Here is a 12575-nt window from a genome sequence, read left to right as displayed (position 1 = left end):
AACAGCCTCGTGAAAACTAGAGGGTTCTCCAACCTGAGCCACCAAGGCTTGGTATTTGTCTCGCTATTTATGCTTCCTTTTCTCTTTCTTGGGCGCGCCGACGAAATCCTCTGCATCCTGTAGTATCTGTCAAAGTTCCTGGCTCGTTTTACCACTGGTAGTGGGTATATCTATCTGCTCCTCCTCTTCCTGAGGCTCCACACCTGGGGTTTTGCCTTTAGTGCTAGTTTCTGCTAGTCGAAGTGGCTGAACCAACGGATTATCCTTTGACTGCTCTTCGGAAGACATTTCTGGGGATTTCCTGAAAGCTCTGTCCTCCATGAACTTTACATCCCGTCGAATTACGATCTTCCTATTCCTCAGAAGATAGACTCTATATGCGTTAGCATTCTCGCTATATCCCACAAGATATCCTTTCTCTGTAGTTTGATCCAATTTCTTCCTCTTTTCTTCGGGTACATGGCAGTATGTCAGACTCCCAAATATTCTGAAATGACTCACTTTAGGCTTCTTACTGACGAAGACACTCTCCAAAGTAATCTTACCTAATGCCCTATGAGGAGTCCTGTTTTGAACATACACTGCCGTGTTGCACGCTGTTTCCCATAGGAACTTGGGCATATCCTGATCATACAACATCGCCCTGGCTGCTTCAACAATAGTCCGGTTCTTCCTTTATGCTACTCCATCTTGCTCCGAATTATAGGGGGTTGTCCACTCTCTTCTGATGCCTTCCCTTGCGCAAAAATCAGTGAAGTCATTGTCGATGTATTCTCCACCATTGTCTGAGCGAAATATCTTTATCTTCTTTCTTGTCAGATTCTTAACTAGAGCCTTGAATACTTTGAATAGACCGAAAACCTCATCCTTGGTTTTTAGAAAGTAGGTCCAAGTCTTTCTGGAATGGTCATCAATGAAGGTGACGAAGTATTCAGCACCATTAAGAGCTTTTGTATCAAAGAGCACATGGGTCCAAAAATATTTGAGTGTATCAATCCCATAACACTCTTAGCCCTATTGTTGCTTCTGGAAAAAGCTGCCTTAGCGTACTTGCCTAGTGCGCATCCTCTGTATACATCATTTCGTTCGGTACTTAATTTTGGAACTCCTAATACTGTTCTCCCGAGAATTCTTAAAGCCCCATGGTGCAAGTGTCCCATCCTTCTGTGCCATAGTTCATTCAAATCTTTTCCCCACTGCTCCCTATCAGTGCCATTGGAGATTCTAGTTGTAATCTATACAACCTGTTATTTCTGATTCCAACCTGGGCCTTCTTTTTCCAACTTGGGTGTTTGACATATACTTTCTCCTTTTTGAAGAAAACGTCATAGCCCTTGTTTTGAAGATGAGATACAAAGAGTAAGTTCATCTGCAATCCAGACACATGAAACACATTGGTTACTCGAAGCCAATCCCTTGCTTCTGTTTGAAAGACTACAATACCTCTTCCTATGGGGGTACATTTTGACTTATTATTTCCCATGGTGATTTGGAAGTTCATCATTTCTTCTTGATAATTCGAAAAACATTCTCGTATTTCTGTCATATGCCAGGAGGCTCCACTATCTATATACGAAACCTTAGAGGAGGCAGAACTTGCTAGGCAAGCGAATTCTTCTTCCAGTGTGGAAGCCAACATAGAATAATCATGATCCATGTTCCTCATGCTCTCTTCTTCCTCTGGAGATCTGCGTGAGTCCCTCTAAGTTGATGCCCCGAAATCCTGTTGCTCGATCTCTGCTATGATACCATGTGAAAATTTCCAATACGAAATTCTACTGCAATAACTGATTTATTTCTCCTACTTATTTCTCACAATAAGTTATTTACGAAACCCTTCAGTAAACATTAAAATAAACTCTACTGCAGTTATCACATAATTACATAGAGAAAATAACAGTGATATACAAGCACAAGAATCAATCACATCAACACAATTGTTTTTGGACAATTGTCCCCGGAAAAACCCAATGTGGGAAAACCGGTGCAGCAGATGAGGGTTTATTTATTAATCTTCAGCAACAATCGCTTTACAAGGAATAATTCTACAGAAAAACTGAGACACTTCTGAGAGAAACACCTGAGACAAAGTTTCTCCTCCTCCTGGAGAAGTTCTGACACCCTGGAGACCCTTCACCCACTTCTGTGTCACTCTGCGTCAGCCTGTGTGAGGATTGTGTCTCCAATGGTGCTGTCTCCCTGCTCTTCCCTCTGCGTTGTCTCTCGAATGCCCTGCGTCACCTCCTCCTCAGTCTCTGACTGCTGCTGATGCCCTCCTCTTCCTTCACCCTGCAACTCTCCCTCTGAAATCGAACTCCTCTCTGAGAATCGATTTCCCTCGGGTTACTGAGTATTTGCCTAGTGTATCTCCAAATGACTCTTAAGTCTTCTCTTATACTTTTCCTGTTGATGAATCAACGATCGAGATTAAGTCTCTAATCAACAGCTAAGATTAAAACATACTTGATCCTCGTCTCTTAGAAGCTTCTAACCCATATCTTCATTAATACCCATTAATATTTTTATTTTCCTAAGTGAACCCATTAAAAATATTAATTATTTTAATAACTCTTCATTTTGGTGGAATCTCTCCAAACGATTTCTGGGTCTTGGAGATCTCATGTGTTCTAGTCTCTCCAAAAAATTTCGGAGCTAGAGCACATTTGATGCTACCCAAAATCAACATCCTCCGGATACTTTGGATCATTAGTTGATTGATAGTGGAGCCTCAAGGCACTTCACTGGGTACAAGGAGGCCCTCTCAAATTTGGTTGAAAAGAAGACTAATTTGAAAATCATACTTGGAGATAATGCCACATATCTTGTGAAAGGAATATGTACTGTCACTCTTCACTTCAATCAAGGTCAAACCATTCATCTACAATAAGTGTTATATGTGCTTGATATAAAGAAGAACCTGATGTCTATTTCTGCGATGGAAGACAAGGGCTTCCAGGTAGCATTCATTGATGGTAAGGTAAGCATTTGGCGAAGAAACCCTAAAGATGCTTTTACACTTGGATTTATGGTTGAAGGTCTCTATCAAGTTGGAGGAAGTCCTTTGGGAGCCTTGACTTGCGATACTTCTCTTCAATCTGAATTATGGCACCGAAGATTTGCTCACCTTCATTAAAAAGCCTTACTTGGGGCGAGGAAGATGGTCATAGGGATGCTTGAGTTCAACATGAACCATGAAGGAGTTTGTCAGGGTTGTGCAACTGGGAAACTTACAAGGAGACCATTCCCTTCAAGTGAAAGTCAAACTACCGACATTCTTCAATTGGTCCATTTTGATCTATATAGTATGTTGCCCATAACATCATTGGGAGGATACTTAACTATGCAATTTTTGTGGATGACTTCTCTCGCAAAACATGGATCTATTTCTTGAAGAAGAAGGATGAAGTGTTCAAATGGTTATGTTTTTCCAAAACCTTGGTGGAAAATCAAATAGGGAAGAAGATCAAAATATTGAGGACCGACAATGGAATCGAATATGAATCAAATTAATCCAATGATTTTTGTAGAAAGACTGGCATTAAGAGGAGACAATTGTTACGTACACTCTTGAGCAAAATGGTGTTGCTGAAAGGAAGAATTGAACAATCATGGAAGTCACCTGTGCTATGCTCCATGACCAAGGCCTACCGAAGTTCTTATGGGGAGAAGTTGCCAATACTACCATATATGGTAAAAATAGGAGCTCACATTAAGCACTAGATTTCAAGACACCCGAAGAAGTTTTCACTGGTAAGAAACTTTATGTTTCTCATTTTTAGAATATTTGGCTGTTATGTATATTTTCATGTGCCTAAAGAGAAAAGAAACAAGTTAGAAGCATCTGGGAAGAAATGTATAATTTGTGGGATACAATGAAAATTCAAAGGCATATAGAATCTGTTAGTGTCAGTCTTTCCAGCCTTCCTACAGTGATCAAATATGCTCTTACAAAGTGGTCTCAGAGTTTCCAAGTCAAATTTTGTCATTTCAAAGAGTTTTCAAGCAAAATTTGGTCACTAGGCATTAGGCCTAGGGTTTGCCCAAATGTCAGTCCATGTCATCATTCAGCTGAGCCTATCATCATTCATAGGTTTGTCATCGTCATTTCAGTGTCTAATGGGTCATTTTACACCGTGTTCATGCTTCAGTTGTGCTTTGGCAAGTTCATTTCCCTCTCCTAGGGTTTTGAAGGCAATTTCTCTTGGATGGTCAAATCACTGGCAAAACTTGTTTCCTGATGTTCATACACCTTCCCCTATCCTTAAAGTACCTTATCAAACACTTCCCACCCCTTAGATCCGCCAAATTTCTCATTTTTGCACAAACCCTAGTTTCTAGCTACAACCTGGCAATTTTCTAGGTTGGGCCTGTGTTTTGCCCTTTTGGACCCCTTCCCCTCACTCAATCACTGAGATTCCACTTTCCCCTGCTTCCTAACATCCCTCCCCACTCCCACAAATTTCCCCAAGAATTTAGAAGCCCCCTATCCCCTTCATTTCGCTCCATTTCGACAAAATTCCTTGTTTCACACATCGGGACAAGTGGCACTCAAATGATGTTTCTGAGCAATCAAAGATGAATTTTGGGAAACTGAGAGAGGTTATTGTCCAAAACATGCCAAAGAAGAAAAACCTTCTTTACTTTTTACACAGGTGTCATGGTTTGAGAGAGATGTCAAGAATTCCGTTGCCTCAGGAGAATCAAAGACACCTCTGAAGTGACCTTGGGAAAATCAAGTTTTCTCCTAGTTGGGTTGGCCAAATGATTTTCTTGATGTGTAAAATGATAACTAGACATAAAGAGCTTTCCAATGAGCTATCATGAGCTAAATTTGGGGTTGAGGAAGGCATTCAAAAGTTGACTGCAACAGAACTCTTCTTTCAGGCAGCCTCATTTGGCACTTTTTGACCAGTCTTGGGAGATTTGATTGTTGATAGGTCAAATCAACTCCAAATTGAAAAATTCCACTTGGGTTGGAAAGTAGACTCAAAGACCTTTCCAAGGAGCTATCCTGCGCCCGATTCCGACACCGGGAAGGCCCTCAAACAAGGCTGTGAATGTGCGCTACCCGTTGAGAGGTGCGCTATCCGTTGAGAGGCTGCCCGCAGTGTTAATTTTGAACTGGCGCTACCCGTTGAGCTGTAAAAGCCAGAATCACCTCAAACTCACTCAAATCTTCTTCAAATTTGCAAATTGGGTTGAGGTAGGCTCTATACATGTTGTTTGATGGGTTGATGATGGTTATGGGTCTACATGCTTGCGATTATGCCTCCAAGAATACAAGGAAAAAAAGATATTTGTAACTGTTTGTCAATGTGGGCAGAATGTTAGGGTTTTATGTTTGTTTCAAGGTTTTTTTTTGGTCCCATTTGATTCCCTCCCTTGTTCCCCCTTTTCTTCACAAAGTCATGCTTATGTCTCTGCCCTTATTATTTGCAAAGAAATGTAAATTTCCCCCCATGGCCTAATATGTAAACCCTATCCCTCCCCCAAGTCCAAAGAAGGTTGTCCGAGGCCCTCAAGAGGAAGAAGAAGACCAACCCACTCCGTATCTTGGCCGAGGCTTCTCTCACTCACCATGATACTCATTAGCCTCTTCCTAGCAGCTAGCACAAGAAATTTTGAGAGTTTTGAGGCATTTTTGACATTTTTGGGAAATTGACAGGTTTAGGTTTTGGCCTTTTAACATGTAGCGCCCCGTGCGCTACGCTACATGGGGGCAACTCAGAATGGGAAAAACTCAGCATTTTTGGAATTTTCATGCAAAGTTACACCTACCTATGGATGGACTTCAGTTTTTATGGAGATTTGGGCCTCCAAAAGGTCAAAACACATGCAAATTTTGACTTTCTGCCCATATTTTGAGTTGCAGAAAGCTGTCTTGGGAGAATTGAGTTTTGAGGGGTCAAATGAACTCCAAATTCAAAAATTCTGGTGGGGTTGGAAAGAAGACTCGCAGACCTTTCCAATGAGCTAGCTTGCACCTGATTTGGACACCGGGAAGGCCCTCAAACAGGCCTCTCAATGTGCGCTACGTGTCAGGCACATGTGCGCTGCATGTCAAGGAATTTTGCCTATTTTGACCAGTTCGGCCAGAAAAGTACAGTTTTGACTTGGGTTACCTTTTTGGGCATGTAAATCATGGATTTTTATGTAACTTTCATGGATCTATGATGCTTTTACTCTCCTTGATCACTTCTAGAAGTTTCTTGAATGTAAATGGTAAATATTTAATGCATGGATAGGTTTCCTAAGTTTTAGAGGCAAGTTGTTTTGACTGCCTATTATCTAGTGCTCAGTTTAGAATTGGTTGAAACAGCTCCTAGAAGGATGAGCTCGACCCCTAGAGGCAAGGGAAGAGGTTGGCTTGCCTATATTATGTATTTTCTCAATCATTTTCATGGTTGGAGAGGTTGGACTCTTGAGGGAGAAGCTCCTATTGTATATTTTACTTGTATCTCTGCAATTTAAGGAAAGGGAAGACCAGGGTTTTGCAGACATCATTGGGATTCTTGTGGACTCTTGTGTTGATGGTGTGTTCTCTTATTGTAATTGTAAGTGTGTTTATGTGTTCCATCTCTTTCTTTACTGCATCTTATTAAACAAATGAAGTGATAAAGTTTGAATTCATGCTTGCCATGCTCAGCTTTCAAATTTGTTTAATGTTTATGTTTTCCACTGTCTAGAGAGGATTCAAAGTCATTGTTTGCCCTCTTTAGCTTCTCTTTTTCTTCTTTGATCATCCATCTCAGCTAAAGGCATCAGCACAAACTCCTACCTTGCCCCAAAGACCCACCTGCAAAAGCTGAGCTCAATCCCCACACCCTGAATTGCACTCCCTCCAATTGCCACCAAAAACACCAAAAACTTTAAATCAACCCTCCTTATCAGTTTACTAGCCTAATATCAGTGTTAACTTTGATTGGTCATCTCACCCCATTGAAAATTTGCCGAGATAGACCGGAGAGAGCCTTCTCATACCCCGTAGGGCTAGCTACGAGGTGAAATGGTTTGATGTGGCCTTGAAGGTTTACCTTCCTCAGCCTAGGGTGAAATCTCAAGCGCTAACAGAATCTATGGGCTTGGACAAAGAGATGTGGATGTTAGCAATGATGTCACCTTCGATGAAGATACTGCCCTTGGGAAGGCCCGAGATCTCCCATTCCAAGGAAGGATAATAATGATGATGTTGCGGAAAAACAAGATTAACCTCTTACAGATGAACCTATGCCCGATGTTGAAGGCGTGATGGATCCCATTGATCCACCACCTAGTGATCCCTCTACCTCAAGGAAAAGACCTTTGTGGCCCAAAGATACTCTCGAAGATGCTGAGAGGCATATTGCTCCAAGAGGGACATTCCGTGAAAGCAAGAAGCCAAACAAGTATCAAGGGTACTTAGTTGGTATGAGTACTATTGTTCAATTTGAGCCATGCACATTCGAAGAAGCCATAAAACACCAAGTTTGGAAGGATGCGATGAATGAGGAATACAAATCTATCATGAAAAACGGTATCTAGGATGTGGTGCGTAGGCCAAAGGACAAGTCCGTGGTTACCTCAAAATGGCTATACAAAATTAAACATGGAGATGATGGGAGTGCTAAGGTCAGGTTCGTTGCTCGAGGCTTCTCTCGAAAGGAAGGAGTGGATTATGACGAGATATTTGCATCGGTTGCTCGATATACCACTATCTGATCTATTATTGCTCTCGCTTCCTCTCAAGGATGGAACCTACATGAAATGGATTTAAAACTGCTTTCATACATGGCTCGCTTAAGGAGGAAGTCTACGTAGAACAATTTGAGGGGTTCGAAGTACAAGATCGAATGGTAGACGTGTGCAGATTGAAGAAAGCCCTCTATGGGTTGAAGCAAGCACCTAGGGCTTGGTATGGAAGGATTGATAACTATCTTATGAAGATGGGATTTAAAAGGAGCGAAGGAGATCCTAACCTATACTTCAAGGTTGAAAAGGACATGCCTATCATTTTGGTCCTTTATGTGGATGATCTCTTTCTGATAGGTGCAAACCCTCTCATTTATCAATGCAAGAGGGAGTTGGCTTCCAAGTTCGAGATGAAGGACCTAGCTCTGATGTAAGAGATGTGGGATGGTGGATTGCAAGTCTGTGTCCACTCTGATGGATCTCAACTTCAAGAAGTTATGTGGAAGTGTTGCTGGGCCCAAATTGGCATACTCTTCTGAATATAGACAACTTGTGGGGGCCCTAATGTTCTTGGTAAACTCCCATCTTGACATATGCTTCGCTGTGAATACGTTGAGTCAATTTATGGTCGAGCCTCATGACATACATTGGATTGCTACTAAGAATCTTTTGAGATATCTCCATGGCACAATCAACTATGTATTGAGATACATTGTTGGGAATTTGAGGCTCTATGGATATACTGACGCTGACTGGGCTTGCAGTGTGGTGGATCGTAAAAGCATGTCTGGATGTTGCTTCTCGTTGGGGTTTGCTTCAATTTCTTGGATGAGCAGGAAGCAAAAATCAGTTTCTCTAAGCACCGCCGAGGTCGAATACATTGCAGTGAGTATGGCCTGTTGTGCAGTTGTTTGGTTGAGGAAGCCCTTTAGTGAGCTATTTGAGCACGTGATGGATACCACCGTGATCTTCTGTGATAAGCAAAGTGGGATTCGCCTTTAAGAGAATCACGTGTTCCACGACTGCTCCAAGCATATTGATATCAGGGTCCACTTTGATATGGAGCTATGAGCGACCATAGGGTGAGTGGTTCACCTTCCCCTATTGGTGCACTGTGTATAAGGTGCTTTGTTCACCTTCCCCTGTGATACCCCATGATGGTTGACTCTGTGTAGGGTGAGTGGTTCACCTTCCCCTACGATTGACATATGCATAGGGTGAGTTGTTCACCTTCTCATATGGCATATGAGCAGGATGAGTGGTTCACCTTCTCCTATGGCATATGAGCAGGATGAGTGGTTCACCTTCTCCATCATAAATCCTACCCATGTAGTCCAAGAATCATGGGAAGTACCTCTCATCTGGCCAATAAGTTGGGAAATGTGGATAGGGACCATAACACTACCGATGGACGCGTCGTGTATTGCCGTACTCCCTATGTTTAGGATGCATGGTGTTCAACAACTTGATTTGGGATCAAGATTGACATTTGTCAGTGGAGAGTGGTAAGGTCTTGTAACTCACTCTTGATCGATTCTTCTTCATTATTCATATCAGTGTTCAACAGAGTAGAGATAAGATGAGATACAAAGATGTTACATGACGATAAGATGGCATGGTGATCGATGATTGACAAGTGGAATTCTCCCTAGTTGAGAGGGAGTGCTAAAATTGGCAACTAGGGCCAAATTCCACCTTCGGACAACCCATTTGATGGAGATCATGATTGCATTAAATTCCTCTTTTCGAGAGGACTAAAGTTGATGTAAATATCATCTCATTTGGACAAGCAGAAGTGTTATTTTGAATTTATGCCCACATGTGCAAATTGTTCAGGTCGGCCACATCATCATGTAGACTCATGAAGCCTAATGGACATGAATTGTTATCCTCAATGACTTGTATAAATACAAGTGACCTCTTACCTCATTTGGCATCATCATCACTCACACATTCTATCTCCTCCTCTCGTTGGTTCGTACAACATTAGGCATTCTCTCTCTCACACGTGGCACAAGAAGGACAAATTTTTGGGCTAAGTTGCAGAGCTGAAAATTTCAGGAAGCAAACCAAGTTTGACCCAGCATTGACTAGGGGTTCTTTGACCATCTTTGACTACAATTTTTTGGAGGATTGCCTTTTAAGGCCACATTTTTGGGCACAAAAATCGAGGGAATCTGGGTAGTTTGACCAATGCTGACTTTAGGTTTGACTACAATTTTCACTGCAGGAAATTACAACATTTTTTCTCTCCTTTGACTTAATTTGACTGCACTGTTTTGGGCTAATTTTGACCAACAAAGAAGACCAAGTTTGACTGTGGTTGACCGAGCTGAGGGAGGCAAATTTGACAACTGCTTTGACCATCTTTGACTTTTTGGTTAAGGCTGATTTGACTGCAGATTTTGATAGGGCAGATTTTGGCAATTCAATTTTACTTGTACTCTTTCTGATAAACATTTTGATATAATAATAAGAAGAATTGATCAAAGGGTTTTCCCCACATTGGGGTTTTTCCCTAGCATCCGCCAAATCTGGTGTCCTCTTGTCTTCGCTTGTCTTCTGCATTTTGTTTCATGTTCTATCTAATTTAATTTGTCAATGTGATTAATGGTTGATGTGATTACTACTGAAAATCTAAATTCGAAATTGTCATTGGGTTGCTAAAGGAACATTGAAGTAATTATGCAAAGCATAGAACATACCATTGTTAACTAAAATTAGCACTACATCTTCATCATGTCCAATATATCACCCCGATCGGGGTGGTGAATTGGACCGTCGACTTCACATCAAGGAGTGCCTTAGTAAAGAACCTGATCACCGTCTATCCAAGTCCTCGTGTACAAAATTTGATTTTTTTTTGACCCATGAATTTTTTTGATTATTTTCCACTTGGAGAAAAATTTAATTTCTCTATAATTATTTTTGACTCTAAATTAATTAATTTTTTGGCTTAAGATTTAATTTTAATTTAGCTAGAAAAATTAATTAATTGACACAAGAGGGGATTAATATTTTTCCACCCTCAAATACTTTAGGGTTTAAATATGAGGGACCATGCACTAAAATATTTTTACATCAAATATTACAAATAATTCAACCCTCAAACGGGGAATACACATTCGTTATAGACTCACATGAAATTATCGAATTCTGCGACACACTATGATCTAGTATAGACCAAGTGATCTGTAGTAAAATAATTTAGCGAAATAGCTTAAAGTATTCTAAAATCACTTTTACAATGACTTGATATAACATAACACTAGGACTCACATAAGTCCTTGTCAATGAATTCCACCCTAGCTTTGGGGTTTAAGCTGCAGGAAAAACTTTGCTGATTATCCGTGTTTAGAAACACACAAAATTCAGTGAGATTAAAAGTCTCCTAGAATCAATGTTAGTAACAGAGATTGAGTAGGAGAATCAGAGGACTGAGTTGACACTGGGGACTCAATGTTCTAATCTGGAAGAGGGGCAGGGGGCCTCTTCCAGATCTGTCATGACCAGTTGGTATGAGCTAACATTTATGGAAGCTCAAGAGCAGCCTCCGAGGAGCATGGTCGCGAGAAACAGGACTTCGGATTAGATTTTAAAGTAGGTAGAAGGGAAGTCTTGTAGTTTAGAGGGAGTAGCTACAATAGTGGATGGCGTGGTTGTATTGGAGACAGATCTAGGGGGAGGAGGTTCTTCCAGAAGTATCTCCCTTGCTAAGAGGGATTGTTGAAGTTTGTAGCTCGAGCAAGTACTTCTGCACAGGCCTTGTGTATAGACGTGCAAAATTCACCCAAATCTCCTTAGAACACTTGCTTTAGGTTAAGCAAGTTGGTTAACATAGGAAAAAGCACATATTAATATGTTGGCTTATTGAGCTAATAAAACTTAGGAAAAGTAAGGTAATTTAATTTAGTAAGTTTTAATCTTAGTCATTGATTTCAAGTGAGGCGAGATCTAACTCGGTTGTCAATCACTTTGAGATTAGGGTTAGGATTAGGGTTTTGGCTCAATGCAAAGTTATAGAAGCAAGGCTAGGGAAAGGGAGAAGAGTAAGACACAACAACAACAAAAGATTGAGAGCGGCATCTTAGTAAGCGTGTGCTGGGTCAGGGTGTGAGGGAGTGCAAAGAGGCCGAAGATCTAGATATGCAATTGAAAGAGTAGATCTGCTGGATCAGATCCAGAATATTGTATTCTGTATTTTCTCAGTTGGGCTATTATTATCCCAGGATGGGAACCCAAGTAGGTTTCTCAGTTTCTTTTATTAAAGATGAACTGATTTGTTGGGCAGAAATCTGTGTATTCATGTAATTCAGATCACTATTTGTTTCTGCTGAATATTTTTTGTTAGGAATCTAGCTATGTGTTTATTCAATAATTTTTGCTTGGAATTGAATACCGGGTGCTAGGTTTAAGGAAATATAACAAGTTATTGTGTTTGCTTTCTAGTATGTTTGCAAGCATTCACTAGATGATGAGTCCATGTTTAGTTTCTTGCCTAGTCAGTATCCGGCATGGAAAACTGCTTATTTATGTGCCGTTCCAGGCATTATATTTTTCAAATAAAGCATTAAACTTTTCAGTTAAACCTTGGACTGAAGAGAACAAATTTATTGAAGGGCAGTGAAACTGTGTTTAGTCTCTGCTGTTTAGTTTGTTAAATTGACTGGACATATTTTACTGTAGAAAACTACTCAATTGTGTAGCATTTTGAAGGTTAGCAGGGAGAACATGATGTTCATTTATTTTTCTAAAGGATAACCTGGATATAGATTTATTGATTCCCTCCTTGCTGTTATTCTTAGCTAATTTATGGATATTTGCAATGGGTGATTTCCATCTCCATTTGGAAATTGAAAGAAAGCTATCATTATCGTTGCTGGCATATAATGCATATGTTGTTTGAT

General features: G+C 40.6%; 1 protein-coding gene across 2 annotated transcripts in view; it reads left to right on the top strand.

Annotated features, from left to right (window-relative positions):
* Nucleotides 1–12575, top strand: part of PRT6 (proteolysis 6) — a 221844-nt gene that overhangs the window by 142315 nt on the left and 66954 nt on the right. The gene's annotated exons all lie outside the window — the stretch shown is intronic.

This window comes from Pinus tabuliformis, chromosome 9, assembly GCF_031772625.1.
Source record: "Pinus tabuliformis cultivar Carrire ecotype Pingquan chromosome 9, CPIR1, whole genome shotgun sequence".
In the NCBI taxonomy this organism is placed as follows: Eukaryota; Viridiplantae; Streptophyta; class Pinopsida; order Pinales; family Pinaceae; genus Pinus; species Pinus tabuliformis.
This window is presented reverse-complemented; position numbering and strand designations above follow the sequence as displayed.